The sequence below is a fragment of the Athene noctua genome, unplaced genomic scaffold (genome assembly GCF_965140245.1).
Source record: "Athene noctua unplaced genomic scaffold, bAthNoc1.hap1.1 HAP1_HAP1_scaffold_121, whole genome shotgun sequence".
NCBI lineage: Eukaryota > Metazoa > Chordata > Aves > Strigiformes > Strigidae > Athene > Athene noctua.
This window is the reverse complement of record NW_027437599.1, coordinates 262,019-284,059: the sequence shown is the minus strand read 5'-3', so window position 1 is coordinate 284,059 and position 22,041 is coordinate 262,019.

Sequence of the window (22,041 nt, the reverse complement as noted above, 5' to 3'; positions counted from 1 at the left end):
TACCCGGAACCGGCACGTTGCCTCGGAACGGCCAGCGGCCCGGAACATCTCACCACCCGGGACCGGCACGTCGCCACGGCACGGCTAGCGGCCCGGAACATCTAACCCCCCGGACCGGCACGTCGCCACGGCACGGCCAGCGGCCCGGAACATCTCACCACCCGGGACCGGCACGTCGCCACGGCACGGCCAGCGTACCGGAACATCTCACCACCTGGGGCCGGCACGTCGCCACGGCACGGCCAGCGGACCGGAACATCTCACCACCACTCCGGGCCGCCACGTCGCCACAGCACAGCCAGTGGCCCGGAACATCTCACCACGCGGGACCAGCATGTTGCCACGGCACGGCCAGCGGACCGGAACATCTCACCACCCGGGACCGGCACGTCGCCACGGGACGACCAGCGGCCCGGAACATCTCACCCCCCAGGGCCATCACGTCGCCACGGCACGGCCAGCGGACCGGAACATCTCACCACCTGGGACAGGCACGTCGCCACGGCACGGCCAGCGGCCCGGAACATCTCACCACCCGGGGCCGGCACGTCGCCACGGCACGGCCGGCGAACTGGAACATCTCACCACCCGGGGCCGGCATGTCGCCACGGCAAGGCCAGCGAACCGGAACATCTCACCACCTGGGGCCGGCACGTCGCCACGGCAAGGCCAGCAGACCTGAACATCTCACCACCCCTGGCCGGCACGTCGTCACGGCACGGCCAGCGGCCCGGAACATCTCACCCCCCTGGGCCGTCACGTCGCCACGGCACGTCCAGCGGCCCGGAACATCTCACCACCCGGGACCGGTACGTCGCCACGGCACGGCCAGCGGCCCGGAACATCTCACCACCCGGGACCGGCACGTCGCCAGGGCACGGCCAGCGGACTGGAATATCTCACCACCACCGGGTACCGGCACGTCGCCTCGGCACGGCCAGCGGACCGGAACATCTCACCACCGGGGGCCGGCACGTCGCCACGGCACGGCCAGCGGCCCGGAACATCTCACGCCCCTGGGCCATCACGTCGCCACGGCACGGCCAGCGGCCTGGAACATCTCACCACCCGGGTTCGGCACGTCGCCACGGCACGGCCAGCGGACCGGAACATCTCAGCACCCGGGGCCGGCACGTCGCCACGGCACGGCCAGCGGAACGGAACATCTCACCACCCTGGCCTCTCACGTCACCGCGGCACGGCCAGCGGACCGGAACATCTCACCACCCGGGACCGGCACGTCCCCACGGCACGGCCAGCGGACCAGAACATCTCACCACCCGGTACCGGCACGTCGCCACGGCACGGCCAGCGGACCGGAACATCTCACCACCACCCGGGACCGGCACGTCGCCACGGCACGGCCAGCGGACCAGAACATCTCACCACCCGGAACCGGCACTTCGCCACGGCACGGCCAGCGGACCGGAATATCTCAGCACCTGGGGCTGGCACGTCGCCACGGCACAGCCAGCGGCCTGGAATATCTCAGCCCCCTGGGTGACACGTTGCCAAGGCACGGCCAGCGGCCCGGAATATCTCACCACCCGGGACCGGCACGTCGCCACGGCAACGCCAGCGGCCCGGAACATCTCACCACCCGGGACGGGCACATTACCACGGCACGGCCAGCGGACCGGAACATCTCAGCACCCGGGGCCGGCACGTCGCCACGGCACGGCCAGCGGCCCAGAATATCTCAGCACCCGGGACCGGCACGTCGCCACGGCACGGCCAGCGGACCGGAACATCTCACCACCTGGGGCCGGCACGTCGCCACGGAACGGCCAGCAGACCGGAACATCTCACCAACACTCGGGGCCGCCACGTCTCCACAGCACAGCCAGTGGCCCGGAACATCTCACCACCCGGGACCGGCACGTCGCCACGGCACGACCAGCGGCCCGGAACATCTCACGCCCCTGGGCCATCACGTCGCCACGGCACGGCCAGCGGCCTGGAACATCTCACCACCCGGGGTCGGCACGTCGCCACGGCACGGCCAGCGGACCGGAACATCTCAGCACCCGGGGCCGGCACATCGCCACGGCACGGCCAGCGGACCGGAACATCTCACAACCCGGGACCGGCACGTCGCCACGGTACGGCCAGTAAACCGGAACATCTCACCACCCGGGGCCGGCACATTGCCACGGCACGGCCAACGGACCGGAACATCTCAGCAGCCGGGGCCGGCACGTCGCAACGGCACGGCCAGCGGACCGGAACATCTCACCACCCGGGGCCGGCACGTCGCCACGGCAAGGCCAGCGGCCCTGAACATCTCACCACCCGGGACCGGCACGTCGCCACGGCATGGCCAGCGGAACGGAATATCTCACCACCACCCGGGACCGGCACGTCGCCACGGCACGGCCAGCGGACCGGAACATCTCAGCACCTGGGGCCGGCAGGTCGCCACGGCACGGCCAGCGGACCGGAGCATCTCACCACCCTGGGCCGGCACGTCGCCACGGCACAGCCAGCGGCCCGGAATATCTCAGCCCCCTGGGCGACACTTTGCCACGGCACGGCCAGAGGCCAGGAATATCTCACCACCCGGGACCGGCACGTCGGCACGGCACGGCCAGCGGACCGGAACATCTCACCACCCGGGGCCGGCACGTCGCCACGGCACGGCCAGCGGACCAGAATATCTCACAACCACCCGGGACCGGCACGTCGCCACAGCACGGCCAGCGGACCGAAACATCTCAGCACCTGGGGCCGGCACGTCGCCACGGCACCGCCAGCGGACCGGAGCATCTCACCACCCTGGGCCGGCACGTCGCTACGGCACGGCCAGCGGCCCGGAACATCTCACCCCCCTGGACCGGCACGTCGCCACGGCACGGACAGCGGCCTGTAACACCTCATCACCTTGGGCCGGCACGTCGCCACGGCACAGCCAGCGGCCCGGTATATCTCACCACCCGGGACCGGCACGTCGCCACGGCACGGCCAGCGGCCCGGAACATCTCACCACCCGGGACCGGCACGTCGCCACGGCACGGCCAGCGGACCGGAACATCTCAATACCCGGGAGTGGCACGTCGCCACGGCACAGCCAGCGGCCCGAAATATCTCAGCCCCCTGGGCGACACGTTGCCACGGCACGGCCAGCGGCCCGGAACATCTCACCACCCGGGGCCGGCACGTAGCCACGGCAACGCCAGCGGCCCGGAACATCTCACCACCAGGGACCGGCACGTCGCCACGGTACGGCCAGCGGACCGGAACATCTCAGCACCCGGGGTCGGCACGTCGCCACAGCACGGCCAGCGGACCGGAACTTCTCACCACTCGGGACCGGCACGTCGCCACGGCAGGGCCAGCGGCCCGGAACATCTCACCACCGGGGCCCGCACGTCGCCACGGCACGGCCAGCGGCCCGGAACATCTCACCACCCGGGACCGGCACGTCGCCACGGCACGGCCAGCGGACCGGAATATCTCACCACCACCCGGGACCGGCACGTCGCCACGGCACGGCCAGCGGACCGGAACATCTCAGCACCTGGGGCCGGCAGGTCGTAACGGCACGGCCAGCGGACCGGAGCATCTCACCACCCTGGGCCGGCACGTCGCCACGGCACAGCCAGCGGCCCGGAATATCTCACCACCCGGGACTGGCACGTCGCCACGGCACGGCCAGCGGCCCGGAACATCTCACCACCCGGGACTGGCACGTCGCCACGGCACGGCCAGCGGACCGGAACATCTCACCACCTGGGGCCGGCACGTCGCCACGGCACAGCCAGCGGACCGGAACATCTCACCACCACTCCGGGCCGCCACGTCGCCACAGCACAGCCAGTGGCCCGGAACATCTCACCACCCGGGACCGGCACGTTGCCACGGCACGGCCAGCGGACCGGAACATCTCACCACCCGGGACCGGCACGTCGCCACGGGACGACCAGCGGCCGGGAACATCTCACCCCCCAGGGCCATCACGTCGCCATGGCACGGCCAGCGGTCCGGAACATCTCACCACCCGGGACCGGCACGTCGCCACGGCACGGCCAGCGGCCCGGAACATCTCACCACCCTGGGCCGGCACGTCGCCACGGCACGGCCAGCGGCCCGGAACATCTCACCACCCGGGGCCGGCACGTCGACACGGCACGGCCAGCGGACCAGAACATCTCATCACCTGGGGCCGGCAGGTCGCCACGGCACGGCCAGCGGACCGGAGCATCTCACCACCCTGGGCCGGCACGTAGCCACGGCACAGCCAGCGGCCCGGAATATCTCAGCCCCCTGGGCGACACGTTGCCACGGCACGGCCAGCGGCCCGGAATATCTCACCACCTGGGACCGGCACGTTGCCACGGCACGGCCAGCGGCCCGGAACATCTCACCACCCTGGGCCGGCACGTCGCCACGGCATGGCCACCGGCCCGGAACATCTCACCACCCTGGGCCGGCACGTCGCCACGGCATGGCCACCGGCCCGGAACATCTCACCACCCGGGGCCGGCACGTCGCCACGGCACGGCCGGCGAACTGGAACATCTCACCACCCGGGGCCGGCACGACGCCACGGCAAGGCCAGCGAACCGGAACATCTCACCACCTGGGGCCGGCACGTCGCCACGGCAAGGCCAGCAGACCTGAACATCTCACCACCCCTGGCCGGCACGTCGTCACGGCACGGCCAGCGGCCCGGAACATCTCACCCCCCTGGGCCGTCACGTCGCCACGGCACGGCCAGCGGACCGGAACATCTCACCACCCTGGGCCGGCACGTCGCCATGGCACGGCCAGCGGACCGGAACATCTCACCACCCTGGGCCATCACGTCGCCACGGCACGGCCAGCGGACCGGAACATCTCACCACCCGGGACCGGCACGTCGCCACGGCACGGCCAGCGGCCCGGAACATCTCACCACCCTGGGCCGGCACGTCGCCACGGCACGGCCAGCGGCCCGGAACATCTCACCACCCGGGGCCGGCACGTCGCCACGGCACGGCCGGCGAACCGGAACATCTCACCACCCGGGGCCGGCACGTGGCCACGGCAAGGCCAGCGGACCGGAATATCTCACCACCACCCGGGACCGGCACGTCGCCACGGCACGGCCAGCGGACCGGAACATCTCAGCACCTGGGGCCGGCAGGTCACCACGGCACGGCCAGCGGACCGGAGCATCTCACCACCCTGGGCCGGCACGTCGCCACGGCACAGCCAGCTGCCCGGAATATCTCAGCCCCCTGGGCGACACGTTGCCACGGCACGGCCAGCGGCCCGGAATATCTCACCACCCGGGACCGGCACGTTGCCACGGCACGGCCAGCGGCCCGGAACATCTCACCACCCGGGGCCGGCACGTCGCCACGGCAACGCCAGCGGACCGGAACATCTCACCACCGGGGCCGGCACGTCGCCACGGCACGGCAAGTGGACCGGAATATCTCACCACCGGGGACCGGCACGTCGCCACGGCACGGCCAGCGGACCGGAATATCTCACCACCCGGGACCGGCACGTCGCCACGGCAACGCCAGCGGCCCGGAACATCTCACCACCCGGGACGGGCACGTCGCCACGGCACGGCCAGCGGACCGGAACACCTCAGCACCCGGGGCCGGCACGTCGCCACGGCACGGCCAGCAGTCCGGAATATCTCAGCCCCCTGGGGCGACATGTCGCCACGGCACGGCCAGCGGCCCAGAATATCTCAGCACCCGGGACCGGCACGTCCCCACGGCACGGCCAGCGGACCAGAACATCTCACCACCCGGTACCGGCACGTCGCCACGGCACGGCCAGCGGACCGGAACATCTCACCACCACCCGGGACCGGCACGTCGCCACGGCACGGCCAGCGGACCAGAACATCTCACCACCCGGGACCGGCACGTCGCCACGGCACGGCCAGCAGACCGGAACATCTCACCACAACCCGGGACCGGAACGTCGCCACGGCACGGCCAGCGGCCCGGAACATCTCACCACCCGGAACCGGCACTTCGCCACGGCACGGCCAGCGGACCGGAATATCTCAGCACCTGGGGCTGGCACGTCGCCACGGCACAGCCAGCGGCCTGGAATATCTCAGCCCCCTGGGTGACACGTTGCCAAGGCACGGCCAGCGGCCCGGAATATCTCACCACCCGGGACCGGCACGTCGCCACGGCAACGCCAGCGGCCCGGAACATCTCACCACCCGGGACGGGCACGTTGCCACGGCACGGCCAGCGGACCGGAACATCTCAGCACCCGGGGCCAGCACGTCGCCACGGCACGGCCAGCGGTCCGGAATATCTCAGCCCCCTGGGGCGACATGTCGCCACGGCACGGCCAGCGGCCCAGAATATCTCAGCACCCGGGACCGGCACGTCGCCACGGCACGGCCAGCGGACCGGAACATCTCACCACCTGGGGCCGGCACGTCGCCACGGAACGGCCAGCAGACCGGAACATCTCACCAACACTCGGGGCCGCCACGTCTCCACAGCACAGCCAGTGGCCCGGAACATCTCACCACCCGGGACCGGCACGTCGCCACGGCACGACCAGCGGCCCGGAACATCTCACGCCCCTGGGCCATCACGTCGCCACGGCACGGCCAGCGGACCGGAACATCTCAGCACCCGGGGCCGGCACGTCGCCACGGCACGGCCAGCGGAACGGAACATCTCACCACCCTGGCCTCTCACGTCACCGCGGCACGGCCAGCGGCCCGGAACATCTCACCACCCGGGACCGGCACGTCGCCACGGCACGGCCAGCGGACCGGAACATCTCACCACCCAGGGCCGGCACATCGCCACGGCACGGCCAGCGGACCGGAACATCTCACAACCCGGGACCGGCACGTCGCCACGGTACGGCCAGTAAACCGGAACATCTCACCACCCGGGGCCGGCACATTGCCACGGCACGGCCAACGGACCGGAACATCTCAGCAGCCGGGGCCGGCACGTCGCAACGGCACGGCCAGCGGACCGGAACATCTCACCACCCGGGGCCGGCACGTCGCCACGGCAAGGCCAGCGGCCCTGAACATCTCACCACCCGGGACCGGCACGTCGCCACGGCATGGCCAGCGGAACGGAATATCTCACCACCACCCGGGACCGGCACGTCGCCACGGCACGGCCAGCGAACCGGAACATCTCACCACCCTGGGCCGGCACGTCGCCACGGCACAGCCAGCGGCCCGGAATATCTCAGCCCCCTGGGCGACACGTTGCCACGGCACGGCCAGCGATCCGGAACATCTCACCACCCGGGACCGGCACGTCGCCACGGCACGACCAGCGGCCCGGAACATCTCACCACCCTGGGCCATCACATCGCCACGGCACGGCCAGCGGACCGGAACATCTCACCACCCGGGGCCGGCACGTCGCCACGGCAAGGCCAGCGGACCGGAACATCTCACCACTACCCGGGGCCGCCACGTCGCCACGGCACAGCCAGCGGACCGGAACATCTCACCACCCGGGACCCGCACGTCGCCACGGCACGACCAGCGGCCCGGAACATCTCACGCCCCTGGGCCGTCACGTCGCCACGGCACGGCCAGCGGCCTGGAATATCTCACCACCCGGGACAGGCACGTCGCCACGGCACGGCCAGCGGCCCGGAATATCTCAGCCCCCTGGGCGACACGTCGCCACGGCACGACCAGCGGCCCGGAACATCTCACGCCCCTGGGCCATCACGTCGCCATGGCACGGCCAGCGGCCCGGAACATCTCACCACCCGGGACCGGCACGTCGCCACGGCACGGCCAGCGGCCCGGAACATCTCACCACCCGGGACCGGCACGTCGCCACGGCACGGCCAGCGGACCGGAACATCTCACCACCCAGGGCCGGCACATCGCCACGGCACGGCCAGCGGACCGGAACACCTCACCAGCTGGGGCAGGCACGTCGCCACGGCACGGCCAGCGAACCGGAACATCTCACCACCCGGGGCCGGCACGTTGCCACAGCACGGCCAACGGACCGGAACATCTCAGCACCCGGGGCCGGCACGTCGCAACGGCACGGCCAGCGGACCGGAACATCTCACCACCACCCGGGACCGGCACGTCGCCATGGCACGGCCAGCGGCCCGGAACATCTCACCACCTGGAACCGGCACGTCGCCACGGCACGGCCAGTGGACCGTAACATCTCACCACCCTGGGCCGGCCCGTCGCCAAGGCACGGCCGGCGAACTGGAACATCTCACCACCCGGGGCCGGCACGTCACCGCAGCAAGGCCAGCGGCCCTGAACATCTCACCACCCGGGACCGGCACGTCGCCACGGCACGGCCAGCGGACCGGAATATCTCACCACCACCCGGGACCGGCACGTCGCCACGGCACGGCCAGCGGACCGGAACATCTCAGCACCTGGGGCCGGCAGGTCGCCACGGCACGGCCAGCGGCCCGGAATATCTCAGCCCCCTGGGCGACACGTTGCCACGGCACGGCCAGCGGCCCGGAATATCTCACCACCCGGGACCGGCACGTCGCCACGGCACGGCTAGCGGCCCGGAACATCTCACCACCCGGGACCGGCACGTTGCCACGGCACGGCTAGCGGCCCGGAACATCTCACCACCCGGGACCGGCACGTCGGCACGGCACGGCCAGCGGACCGGAACATCTCACCACCTGGGGCCGTCACATCGCCACGGCACAGCCCGCGGACCGGAACATCTCACCACCACTCCGGGCCGCCACGTCGCCACAGCACAGCCAGTGGCCCGGAACATCTCACCACCCGGGACCGGCACGTTGCCATGGGACGGCCAGCGGACCGGAACATCTCGCCACCCGGGACCGGCACGTTGCCACGGGACGACCAGCGGCCCGGAACATCTCACCTCCTAGGGCCATCACGTCGCCACGGCACGACCAGCGGACCGGAACATCTCACCCCCCTGGGCCATCACGTCGCCACGGCACGGCCAGCGTACCGGAACATCTCACCACTACCCGGGGCCGCCACGTCGCCACGGCACGGCCAGCGGCCTGGAACATCTCAACACCCGGGACCAGCACGTCGCCACAGCACGGCCAGCGGCCCGGAATATCTCACCGCCCGGGACTGGCACGTCACCACGGCACGGCCAGCGGACCAGAATATCTCACTACCCGGAACCGGCACGTCGCCTCGGCACGGCCAGCGGCCCTGAATATCTCACCGCCCGGGACTGGCACGTCGCCACGGCACGGCCAGCGAACCGGAACATCTCACCACCCGGGGCCGGCACGTCGCCGCAGCAAGGCCAGCGGCCCTGAACATCTAACCACCCGGGACCGGCACGTCGCCACGGCACGGCCAGCGGACCGGAATATCTCACCACCACCCGGGACCGGCACGTCGCCACGGCACGGCCAGCGGACCGGAACATCTCACCACCTGGGGCCGGCACGTCGCCACGGCACGGCCAGCGGACTGGAGCATCTCACCACCCTGGGCCGGCACGTCGCCACGGCACAGCCAGCGGCCCGGAATATCTCAGCACCCTGGGCGACACGTTGCCACGGCACGGCCAGCGGCCCGGAATATCTCACCACCCGGGACCGGCACGTTGCCACGGCACGGCCAGCGGACCGGAACATCTCAGCACCCGGGGCCGGCACGTCGCCACGGCACGGCCAGCGGTCCGGAATATCTGAGCCCCCTGGGGCGACACGTCGCCACGGCACGGCCAGCGGCCCGGAATATCTCACCACCCGGGACCGGCACGTTGCCACGGCACGGCCAGCGGCCCGGAACATCTCACCACCCGGGGCCATCACGTCGCCACGGCACGACCAGCGGACCGGAACATCTCACCCCCCTGGGCCATCACGTCACCACGGCACGGCCAGCGTACCGGAACATCTCACCACTACCCGGGGCCGCCACGTCGCCACGGCACGGCCAGCGGCCTGGAACATCTCAACACCCGGGACCGGCACGTCGCCACAGCACGGCCAGCGGCCCGGAATATCTCACCGCCCGGGACCGGCACGTCGCTACGGCACGGCCAGCGGACCAGAATATCTCACTACCCGGAACCGGCACGTCGCCTCGGCACGGCCAGCGGCCCTGAATATCTCACCGCCCGGGACCGGCACGTCGCCACGGCACGGCCAGCGATCCGGAACATCTCACCACCCGGGACCGGCACGTCGCCACGGGACGACCAGCGGCCCGGAACATCTCACCCCCCTGGGCCATCACGTCGCCACGGTACGGCCAGCGGACCGGAATATCTCACCACCCGGGACCGGCACATCGCCACGTCACGACCAGCGGCCCGGAACATCTCACCACCCTGGGCCATCACGTCGCCACGGCACGGCCAGCGGACCGGAACATCTCACCACCCGGGGCCGGCACGTCGCCACGTCAAGGCCAGCGGACCGGAACATCTCACCACTACCCGGGGCCGCCACGTCGCCACGGCACGGCCAGCGGACTGGAACATCTCACCACCCGGGACCAGCACGTCGCCACGGCACGGCCAGCGGCCCGGAATATCTCAGCACCCGGGGTCGGCACGTCGCCACGGCACGGCCAGCGGACCGGTACATCTCAGCACCCGGGGCCGGCACGTCGCCATGGCACGGCCAGCGGAACGGAACATCTCACCACCCTGGCCTCTCACGTCGCCGCGGCACGGCCAGCGGCCCGGAACATCTCACTACCCGGGAAGGGCACATCGCCACGGCACGGCCAGCGGACCGGAACATCTCACCACCCAGGTCCGGCACATCGCCACGGCACGGCCAGTGGACCGTAACATCTCACCACCCTGGACCGGCACGTCGCCAAGGCACGGCCGGCGAACCGGAACATCTCACCACCCGGGGCCGGCACGTCGCCGCAGCAAGGCCAGCGGCCCTGAACATCTCACCACCCGGGACCAGCACGTCGCCACGGCACGGCCAGCGGACCGGAACATCTCAGCACCTGGGGCCGGCAGGTCGCCACGGCACGGCCAGCGGACTGGAGCATCTCACCACCCTGGGCCGGCACGTCGCCACGGCACAGCCAGCGGCCCGGAATATCTCAGCCCGCTGGGCGACACGTTGCCACGGCACGGCCAGCGGCCCGGAATATCTCATCACACGTGACCGGCACGTCAGCACGGCACGGCCAGCGAACCGAAACATCTCACCACCCGGGGCCGGCACGTCGCCACGGCACCGCCAGCGGCCCGGAACATCTCACCACCCGGGACCGGCACGTTGCCACGGCACGGCCAGCGGACCGGAACATCTCAGCACCCGGGGCCGGCACGTCGCCACGGCACGGCCAGCGGTCCGGAATATCTGAGCCCCCTGGGTCGACACGTCACCACGGCACGGCCAGCGGCCCGGAATATCTCACCACCCGGGACCGGCACGTCGCCACGGCACGGCTAGCGGCCCGGAACATCTCACCACCCGGGACCGGCACGTCGCCACGGCACGGCCAGCGGCCCGGAACATCTCACCACCCGGGACCGGCACGTCGGCACGGCACGGCCAGCGTACCAGAACATCTCACCACCTGGGGCCGGCACGTCGCCACGGCACAGCCAGCGGACCGGAACATCTCACCACCACTCCGGGCCGCCACGTCGCCACAGCACAGCCAGTGGCCCGGAACATCTCACCAGCCGGGACCGGCACGTTGCCATGGGACGGCCAGCGGACCGGAACATCTCACCACCCAGGGCCATCACGTCGCCACGGCACGGCCAGCGGACCGGAACATCTCACCACCCGGACCGGCACGTCGCCACGGCACGACCAGCGGCCCGGAACATCTCACCCCCCTGGGCCATCACGTCGGCACGGCACGGCCAGCGGACCGGAACATCTCACCACCCGGGACCGGCACGTCGCACGGCACGACCAGCAGCCCGGAACATCTCACCACCCTGGGCCATCACGTCGGCACGGCACGGCCAGCGGACCGGAACATCTCAGCACCCGGGGCCGGCACGTCGCCATGGCACGGCCAGCGGAACGGGACATCTCACCACCCGAGACCGGCACGTCGCCACGGCACGGCCAGCGGCCCGGAATATCTCAGCACCCGGGGTCGGCACGTCGCCACGGCACGGCCAGTGGCCCGGAATATCTCAGCACCCGGGGTCGGCACGTCGCCACGGCACGGCCAGCGGACCGGAACATCTCAGCACCCGGGGCCGGCACGTCGCCACGGCACGGCCAGCGAACCGGAACATCTCAGCACCTGGGGCCGGCACGTCGCCACGTCAAGGCCAGCGGCCCGGAACATCTCACCACCCGGGACCGGCAAGTCGCCACGGCACGGACAGCGGACCGGAACATCTCACCACCACCCGGGGCCGCCACGTCGCCACGGCACGGCCAGCGGACCGGAACATCTCACCACCCGGCACCGGCACGTCGCCACGGCACGGCCAGCGGACCGGAACATCTCACCACCACCCGGGACCGGCACATCGCCACGGCACAGCAAGCAGACCGGAACATCTCGCCACCCGGGACCGGCACGTCGCCACGGCACGGCCAGCGGCCCGGAACATCTCACCACCCAGGACCGGCACGTCGCCACGGCACGGCCAGCGGACCGGAACATCTCACTACCCGGGGCCGGCACGTCGCCACGGCACGGCCAGCGGAACTGAACATCTCACCACCACCCGGGGCCGCCACGTCGCCACGGCATGGCCAGCGGACCGGAACATCTCACCACCCGGGACCGGCACGTCGCCACGGCACGGCCAGCGGACCGGAACATCTCAGCGCCCTGGGGCGACACGTTGCCACGGCACGGCCAGCGGCCCGGAATATCTCAGCAGCCAGGACCGGCACGTCGCCACGGCACGGCCAGCGAACCGGAACATCTCAGCACCCGGGGCCGGAACGTCGCCACGGCAAGGCCAGCGACCCGGAACATCTCACCACCTGGGACCGGCACGTCGCCACGGCACGGCCAGCGGACCGGAACATCTCACCACCCGGGGCCGGCACGTCGCCACGGCACGGCCAGCGAACCGGAACATCTCAGCACCCGGGGCCGGCACGTCACCACGGCAAGGCCAGCGACCCGGAACATCTCAACACCCGGGACCGGCACGTCGCCACGGCACGGCCAGCGGACCGGAACATCTCAACACAACCCGGGGCCGCCACGTCGCAACGGCACGGCCAGCGGACCGGAACATGTCACTACCCGGGACTGGCACGTTGGCACGGAACGGCCAGCGGACCGGAACATCTCACCTCCCGGGGCCGGCACGTCGCCACGGCACGGCCAGCGGACCGGAACATCTCACTACCCGGTACTGGCATGTCGCCACGGCACGGCCAGCGGACCGGAACATCTCACCTCCGGGGGCCGGCACGTCACCACGGCACGGCCAGCGGACCGGAACATCTCACCACCCGGGACCGGCACGTCGCCACGGCACGGCCAGCGGACGGGAACATCTCACTACCCGGGGCCGGCACGTCGCCACGGCACGGCCAGCGGAACGGAATATCTCAGCAGCCAGGACCGGCACGTCGCCACGGCACGGCCAGCGAACCGGAACATCTCAGCACCCGGGGCCAGCACGTCGCCACGGCAAGGCCAGCGACCCGGAACATCTCACCACCTGGGACCGGCACGTCGCCAGGGCACGGCCAGCGGACCGGAGTATCTCACCACCACCGGGGACTGGCACGTCGCCACGGCACGGCAGGCGAACCGGAACATCTCACCACCTGTGGCCGGCACGTCGCCACGGCACGGCCGGCGGACCAGAACATCTCACCACCTGGAGCCGGCACGTCGCCATGGCACGGTCGGCGGACCGTAACATCTCACCACCGTGGGCCGGCACGTCGCCACAGCACGGCCAGCGGACTGTAACATCTCACCACCCTGCGCTGGCACGTCGCCACGGCACGGCCAGCGGACCGGAATATCTCACCACCCGGGGCCTGCACGTCGCCACGGCACGACCAGCGGCCCGGAACATCTCACCCCCCTGGGCCATCACGTCGCCACGGCACGTCCAGCGGCCTGGAACATCTCACCACCCGGGACCGGCACGTCGCCACGGCACGGCCAGCGGCCCGGAACATCTCACCACCCGGTACCGGTACGTCGCCACGGCATGGCCAGCGGACCGGAACATCTCACCACCCGGGGCCGGCACGTCGCCACGGCACGGCCAGCGGACCGGAACATCTCACCACCCAGGGCCGGCACATCGCCACGGCACGGCCAGCGGACCGGAACACCTCACGAGCTGGGGCAGGCACGTCGCCACGGCACGGCCAGCGAACCGGAACATCTCACCACCCGGGACCGGCACGTTGCCACGGCACGGCCAACGGACCGGAACATCTCAGCACCCGGGGCCGGCACATCGCAACGTCTCGGCCAGCGGACCGGAACATCTCACCACCACCCGGGACCGGCACGTCGCCACGACACGGCCAGCGGCCCGGAACATCTCACCACCCGGAACCGGCACGTCGCCACGGCACGGCCAGTGGACCGTAACATCTCACCACCCTGGGCCGGCACGTCGCCAAGGCACGGCCGGCGAAGTGGAACATCTCACCACCCGGGGCCGGCACGTCGCCGCAGCAAGGCCAGCGGCCCTGAACATCTCACCACCCGGGACCGGCACGTCGCCACGGCACGGCCAGCGGACCGGAACATCTCAGCACCTGGGGCCGGCAGGTCGCCACGGCACGGCCAGCGGACCGGAGCATCTCACCACCCTGGGCCGGCACGTCGCCACGGCACAGCCAGCGGCCCGGAATATCTCAGCCCCCTGGGCGACACGTTGCCACGGCACGCCCAGCGGCCCGGAATATCTCACCACCCGGGACCGGCACGTCGGCACGGCATGGCCAGCGAACCGAAATATCTCACCACCCGGGGCCGGAACGTTGCCACGGCAACGCCAGCGGCCCGGAACATCTCACCACCCGGGACCGGCACATTGCCACGGCACGGCCAGCAGACCGGAACATCTCAGCACCCTGGGCCGGCACGTCGCCACGGCACAGCCAGAGGTCCGGAATATCTGAGCCCCCTGGGGCGACACGTCACCACGGCACGGCCAGCGGCCCGGAATATCTCACCACCCGGCACCGGCACGTCGGCACGGCACGGCCAGCGGACCGGAACATCTCACCACCTGGGGCCGGCACGTCGCCACGGCACGGCCAGCGGACCGGAACATCTCACCACCACTCCGGGCCGCCACGTCGCCACAGCACAGCCAGTGGCCCGGAACATCTCACCACCCGGGACCGGCACGTTGCCATGGGACGGCCAGCGGACCGGAACATGTCACCACCCGGGACCGGCACGTTGCCACGGGACGACCAGCGGCCCGGAACATCTCACCTCCCAGGGCCATCACGTCGCCACGGCACGACCAGCGGACCGGAACATCTCACCCCCCTGGGCCATCACGTCGCCACGGCACGGCCAGCGGACCGGAACATCTCACCACCCGGGGCCGGCACATCGCCACGGCACGGCCAGCGTACCGGAACACCTCACCACTATCCGGGGCCGCCACGTCGCCACGGCACGGCCAGCGGCCTGGAACATCTCAACACCCGGGACCGGCACGTCGCCACAGCACGGCCAGCGGCCCGGAATATCTCACCGCCCGGGACGGCACGTCGCCACGGCACGGCCAGCGGACCAGAATATCTCACTACCCGGAACCGGCACGTCGCCTCGGCACGGCCAGCGGCCCTGAATATCTCACCGCCCGGGACCGGCACGTCGCCACGGCACGGCCAGCGAACCGGAACATCTCACCACCCGGGGCCGGCACGTCGCCACGGTAACGCCAGCGGCCCGGAATATATCAGACCCCTGGGCGACACGTTGCCACGGCACGGCCAGCGATCCGGAACATCTCACCAACCGGGACCGGCACGTCGCCACGGGACGACCAGCGGCCCGGAACATCTCACCACCCTGGGCCATCACGTCGCCACGGCACGGCCAGCGGACCGGAACATCTCACCACCCGGGGCCGGCACGTCGCCACGGCAAGGCCAGCGGACCGGAACATCTCACCACTACCCGGGGCCGCCACGTCGCCATGGCACAGCCAGCGGACCGGAACATCTCACCACCCGGGACCCGCACGTCGCCACGGCATGACCAGCGGCCCAGAACATCTCACGCCCCTGGGCCATCACGTCGCCACGGCACAGCCAGCGGACCGGAACATCTCACCACCACCCAGGACCGGCACGTCGCCACGGCACGGCCAGCGGCCCGGAACATCTCACCACCCGGAACCGGCACGTCGCCACGGCACGGCCAGTGGACCGTAACATCTCACCACCCTGGACCGGTACGTCGCAAAGGCACGGCCGGCGAACCGGAACATCTCACCACCCGGGGCCGGCACGTCGCCACAGCAAGGCCAGCGGCCCTGAACATCTCACCACCCGGGACCGGCACGTCGCCACGCCACGGCCAGCGGACCGGAATATCTCACCACCACCCGGGACCGGCACGTCGCCACGGCACGGCCAGCGGACCGGAACATCTCACCACCTGGGGCCGGCACGTCGCCACGGCACGGCCAGCGGACCGGAACATCTCACCACCACTCCGGGCCGCCACGTCGCCACAGCACAGCCAGTGGCCCGGAACATCTCACCACCCGGGACCGGCACGTTGCCACGACACGGCCAGCGGACCGGAACATCTCACCACCCGGGACCGGCACGTCGCCACGGGACGACAAGCGGCCCGGAACATCTCACCCCCCAGGGCCATCACGTCGCCATGGCACGGCCAGCGGACCGGAACATCTCACCACCCGGGACCGGCACGTCGCCACGGCACGGCCAGCGGACCGGAACATCTCACCACAACCCGGGGCCGCCACGTCGCCACGGCACGGCCAGCGGCCTGGAACATCTCAAGACCCGGGACCGGCACGTCGCCACGGCACGGCCAGCGGACCAGAATATCTCACTACACGGAATCGGCACGTCGCCTCGGCACGGCCAGCGGCCCTGAATATCTCATCACACGTGACCGGCACGTCGGCACGGCACGGCCAGCGAACCGAAACATCTCACCACCCGGGGCCGGCATGTCGCCACGGCACCGCCAGCGGCCCGGAACATCTCACCACCCGGGACCGGCACGTTGCCACGGCACGGCCAGCGGACCGGAACATCTCAGCACCCGGGGCCGGCACGTCGCCACGGCATGGCCAGCGGTCCGGAATATCTGAGCCCCCTGGGGCGACACGTCGCCACGGCATGGCCAGCGGCCCGGAATATCTCACCACCTGGGACCGGCACGTCGCCACGGCACGGGTAGCGGCCCGAAACATCTCACCACCCGGGACCGGCACGTTGCCACGGCACGGCCAGCGGCCCGGAACATCTCACCACCCGGGACCGGCACGTCGCCATGGCACGGCCAGCGGACCGGAACATCTCACCACCTGGGGCCGGCACGTCGCCACGGCACGGCCAGCGGACCGGAATATCTCACCACCACTCCAGGCCGCCACGTCGCCACAGCACAGCCAGTGGCCGGGAACATCTCACCACCCGGGACCGGCACGTTGCCACGACACGGCCAGCGGACCGGAACGTCTCACCACCCGGGACCGGCACGTCGCCACGGGACGACCAGCGGCCCGGAACATCTCACCCCCCAGGGCCATCACGTCGCCACGGCACGGCCAGCGGACCGGAACATCTCACCACCCGGGACCGGCACGTCGCCACGGCACGGCCAGCGGACCGGAACATCTCACCACAACCCGGGGCCGGCACGTCGCCGCAGCAAGGCCAGCGGCCCTGAACATCTCACCACCCGGGACCGGCACGTCGCCACGGCACGGCCAGCGGACCGGAACATCTCACCACCTGGGGCCGGCACGTCGCCACGGCACGGCCAGCGGACTGGAGCATCTCACCACCCTGGGCCGGCACGTCGCCATGGCACAGCCAGCGGCCCGGAATATCTCAACCCCTGGGCGACACGTTGCCACGGCACGGCCAGCGGCCCGGAATATCTCATCACACGTGACCGGCACGTCGGCACGGCACGGCCAGCGAACCGAAACATCTCACCACCCGGGGCCGGCACGTCGCCACGGCACCGCCAGCGGCCCGGAACATCTCACCACCCGGGACCGGCACGTTGCCACGGCACGGCCAGCGGACCGGAACATCTCAGCACCCGGGGCCGGCACGTCGCCACGGCATGGCCAGCGGTCCGGGATATCTGAGCCCCCTGGGGCGACACGTCGCCACGGCATGGCCAGCGGCCCGGAATATCTCACCACCTTGGACCGGCACGTCGCCACGGCACGGGTAGCGGCCCGGAACATCTCACCACCCGGGACCTGCACGTTGCCACGGCACGGCCAGCGGCCCGGAACATCTCACCACCCGGGACCGGCACGTCGCCACGGCACGGCCAGCGGACCGGAACATCTCACCACCTGGGGCCGGCACGTCGCCACGGCACGGCCAGCGGACCGGAACATCTCACCACCACTCCAGGCCGCCATGTCGCCACAGCACAGCCAGTGGCCGGGAACATCTCACCACCCGGGACCGGCACGTTGCCACGACACGGCCAGCGGACCGGAACTTCTCACCACCCGGGACCGGCACGTCGCCACGGGACGACCAGCGGCCCGGAACATCTCACCCCCCAGGGCCATCACGTCGCCACGGCACGGCCAGCGGACCGGAACATCTCACCACCCGGGACCGGCATGTCGCCACGGCACGGCCAGCGGACCGGAACATCTCACCACAACCCGGGGCCGGCACGTCACCGCAGCAAGGCCAGCGGCCCTGAACATCTCACCACCCGGGACCGGCACGTCGCCAAGGCACGGCCAGCGGACCGGAATATCTCACCACCACCCGGGACCGGCACGTCGCCACGGCACGGCCAGCGGACCGGAACATCTCACCACCTGGGCCCGGCACGTCGCCACGGCACGGCCAGCGGACTGGAGCATCTCACCACCCTGGGCCGGCACGTCGCCACGGCACAGCCAGCGGCCCGGAATATCTCACCACCACCCGGGACCGGCACGTTGCCACGGCACGGCCAGCGGACCGGAACATCTCAGCACCCGGGGTCGGCACGTCGCCACGGCATGGCCAGCGGTCCGGAATATCTGAGCCCCCTGGGGCGACACGTCGCCACGGCATGGCCAGCGGCCCGGAATATCTCACCACCCGGGACCGGCACGTCGCCACGGCACGGGTAGCGGCCCGGAACATCTCACCACCCGGGACCGGCACGTCGCCACGGCACGGCCAGCGGCCCTGAACATCTCACCACCCGGGACCGGCACGTCGGCACGGCACGGCCAGCGGACCGGAACATCTCACCACCACTCCGGGCCGCCACGTCGCCACAGCACAGCCAGTGGCCCGGAACATCTCACCAGCCGGGACCGGCACGTTGCCATGGGACGGCCAGCGGACCGGAACATCTCACCACCCGGGACCATCACGTCGCCACGGCACGGCCAGCGGACCGGAACATCTCACCACACGGACCGGCACGTCGCCACGGCACGGCCAGCGTACCGGAACATCTCACCACTACCCGGGGCCGCCACGTCACCACGGCATGACCAGCGGCCCGGAACATCTCGCCCCCCTGGGCCATCACGTCGCCACGGCACGGCCAGCGGCCTGGAACATCTCACCACCCGGGACCGGCACGTCGCCACGGCATGGCCAGCGGCCCGGAATATCTCACCACCCGGGACCGGCATGTCGCCACGGCACGGAGAGCGGCCTGTAACACCTCATCACCCTGGGCCGGCACGTCGCCACGGCACGGCCAGCGGCCCGGTATATCTCACCACCCGGGACCGGCACGTCGCCACGGCACGGCCAGCGAACCGGAACATCTCAGCACCCGGGGCCGGCACGTTGCGACGGCAAGGCCAGCGGCCCGGAACATCTCAGCACCTGGGGCCGGCAGGTCGCCACGGCACGGCCAGCGGACCGGAGCATCTCACCACCCTGAGCCGGCACTTCGCCACGGCACAGCCAGCGGCCAGGAATATCTCAGCCGCCTGGGCGACACGTCGCCACGACACGGCCAGCGGCCCGGAATATCTCACCACCCGGGACCGGCACGTCACCACGGCACGGCCAGCGGACCGGAACATCTCACCACCACCCGGGGCCGCCACGTAGCCACGGCACAGCCAGCGGCCCGGAACATCTCACCACCCGGGGCCGGCACGTTGCCACGACACGGCCAGCGGACCGGAACGTCTCACCACCCGGGACCGGCACGTCGCCACGGGACGACCAGCGGCCCGGAACATCTCACCCCCCAGGGCCATCACGTCGCCACGGCACGGCCAGCGGACCGGAACATCTCACCACCCGGGACCGGCACGTCGCCACGGCACGGCCAGCGGACCGGAACATCTCACCACAACCCGGGGCCGGCACGTCGCCGCAGCAAGGCCAGCGGCCCTGAACATCTCACCACCCGGGACCGGCACGTCGCCACGGCACGGCCAGCGGACCGGAACATCTCACCACCTGGGGCCGGCACGTCGCCACGGCACGGCCAGCGGACTGGAGCATCTCACCACCCTGGGCCGGCACGTCGCCATGGCACAGCCAGCGGCCCGGAATATCTCAACCCCTGGGCGACACGTTGCCACGGCACGGCCAGCGGCCCGGAATATCTCATCACACGTGACCGGCACGTCGGCACGGCACGGCCAGCGAACCGAAACATCTCACCACCCGGGGCCGGCACGTCGCCACGGCACCGCCAGCGGCCCGGAACATCTCACCACCCGGGACCGGCACGTTGCCACGGCACGGCCAGCGGACCGGAACATCTCAGCACCCGGGGCCGGCACGTCGCCACGGCATGGCCAGCGGTCCGGGATATCTGAGCCCCCTGGGGCGACACGTCGCCACGGCATGGCCAGCGGCCCGGAATATCTCACCACCTTGGACCGGCACGTCGCCACGGCACGGGTAGCGGCCCGGAACATCTCACCACCCGGGACCGGCACGTTGCCACGGCACGGCCAGCGGCCCGGAACATCTCACCACCCGGGACCGGCACGTCGCCACGGCACGGCCAGCGGACCGGAACATCTCACCACCTGGGGCCGGCACGTCGCCACGGCACGGCCAGCGGACCGGAACATCTCACCACCACTCCAGGCCGCCATGTCGCCACAGCACAGCCAGTGGCCGGGAACATCTCACCACCCGGGACCGGCACGTTGCCACGACACGGCCAGCGGACCGGAACTTCTCACCACCCGGGACCGGCACGTCGCCACGGGACGACCAGCGGCCCGGAACATCTCACCCCCCAGGGCCATCACGTCGCCACGGCACGGCCAGCGGACCGGAACATCTCACCACCCGGGACCGGCACGTCGCCACGGCACGGCCAGCGGACCGGAACATCTCACCACAACCCGGGGCCGGCACGTCACCGCAGCAAGGCCAGCGGCCCTGAACATCTCACCACCCGGGACCGGCACGTCGCCAAGGCACGGCCAGCGGACCGGAATATCTCACCACCACCCGGGACCGGCACGTCGCCACGGCACGGCCAGCGGACCGGAACATCTCACCACCTGGGCCCGGCACGTCGCCACGGCACGGCCAGCGGACTGGAGCATCTCACCACCCTGGGCCGGCACGTCGCCACGGCACAGCCAGCGGCCCGGAATATCTCACCACCACCCGGGACCGGCACGTTGCCACGGCACGGCCAGCGGACCGGAACATCTCAGCACCCGGGGTCGGCACGTCGCCACGGCATGGCCAGCGGTCCGGAATATCTGAGCCCCCTGGGGCGACACGTCGCCACGGCATGGCCAGCGGCCCGGAATATCTCACCACCCGGGACCGGCACGTCGCCACGGCACGGGTAGCGGCCCGGAACATCTCACCACCCGGGACCGGCACGTCGCCACGGCACGGCCAGCGGCCCTGAACATCTCACCACCCGGGACCGGCACGTCGGCACGGCACGGCCAGCGGACCGGAACATCTCACCACCACTCCGGGCCGCCACGTCGCCACAGC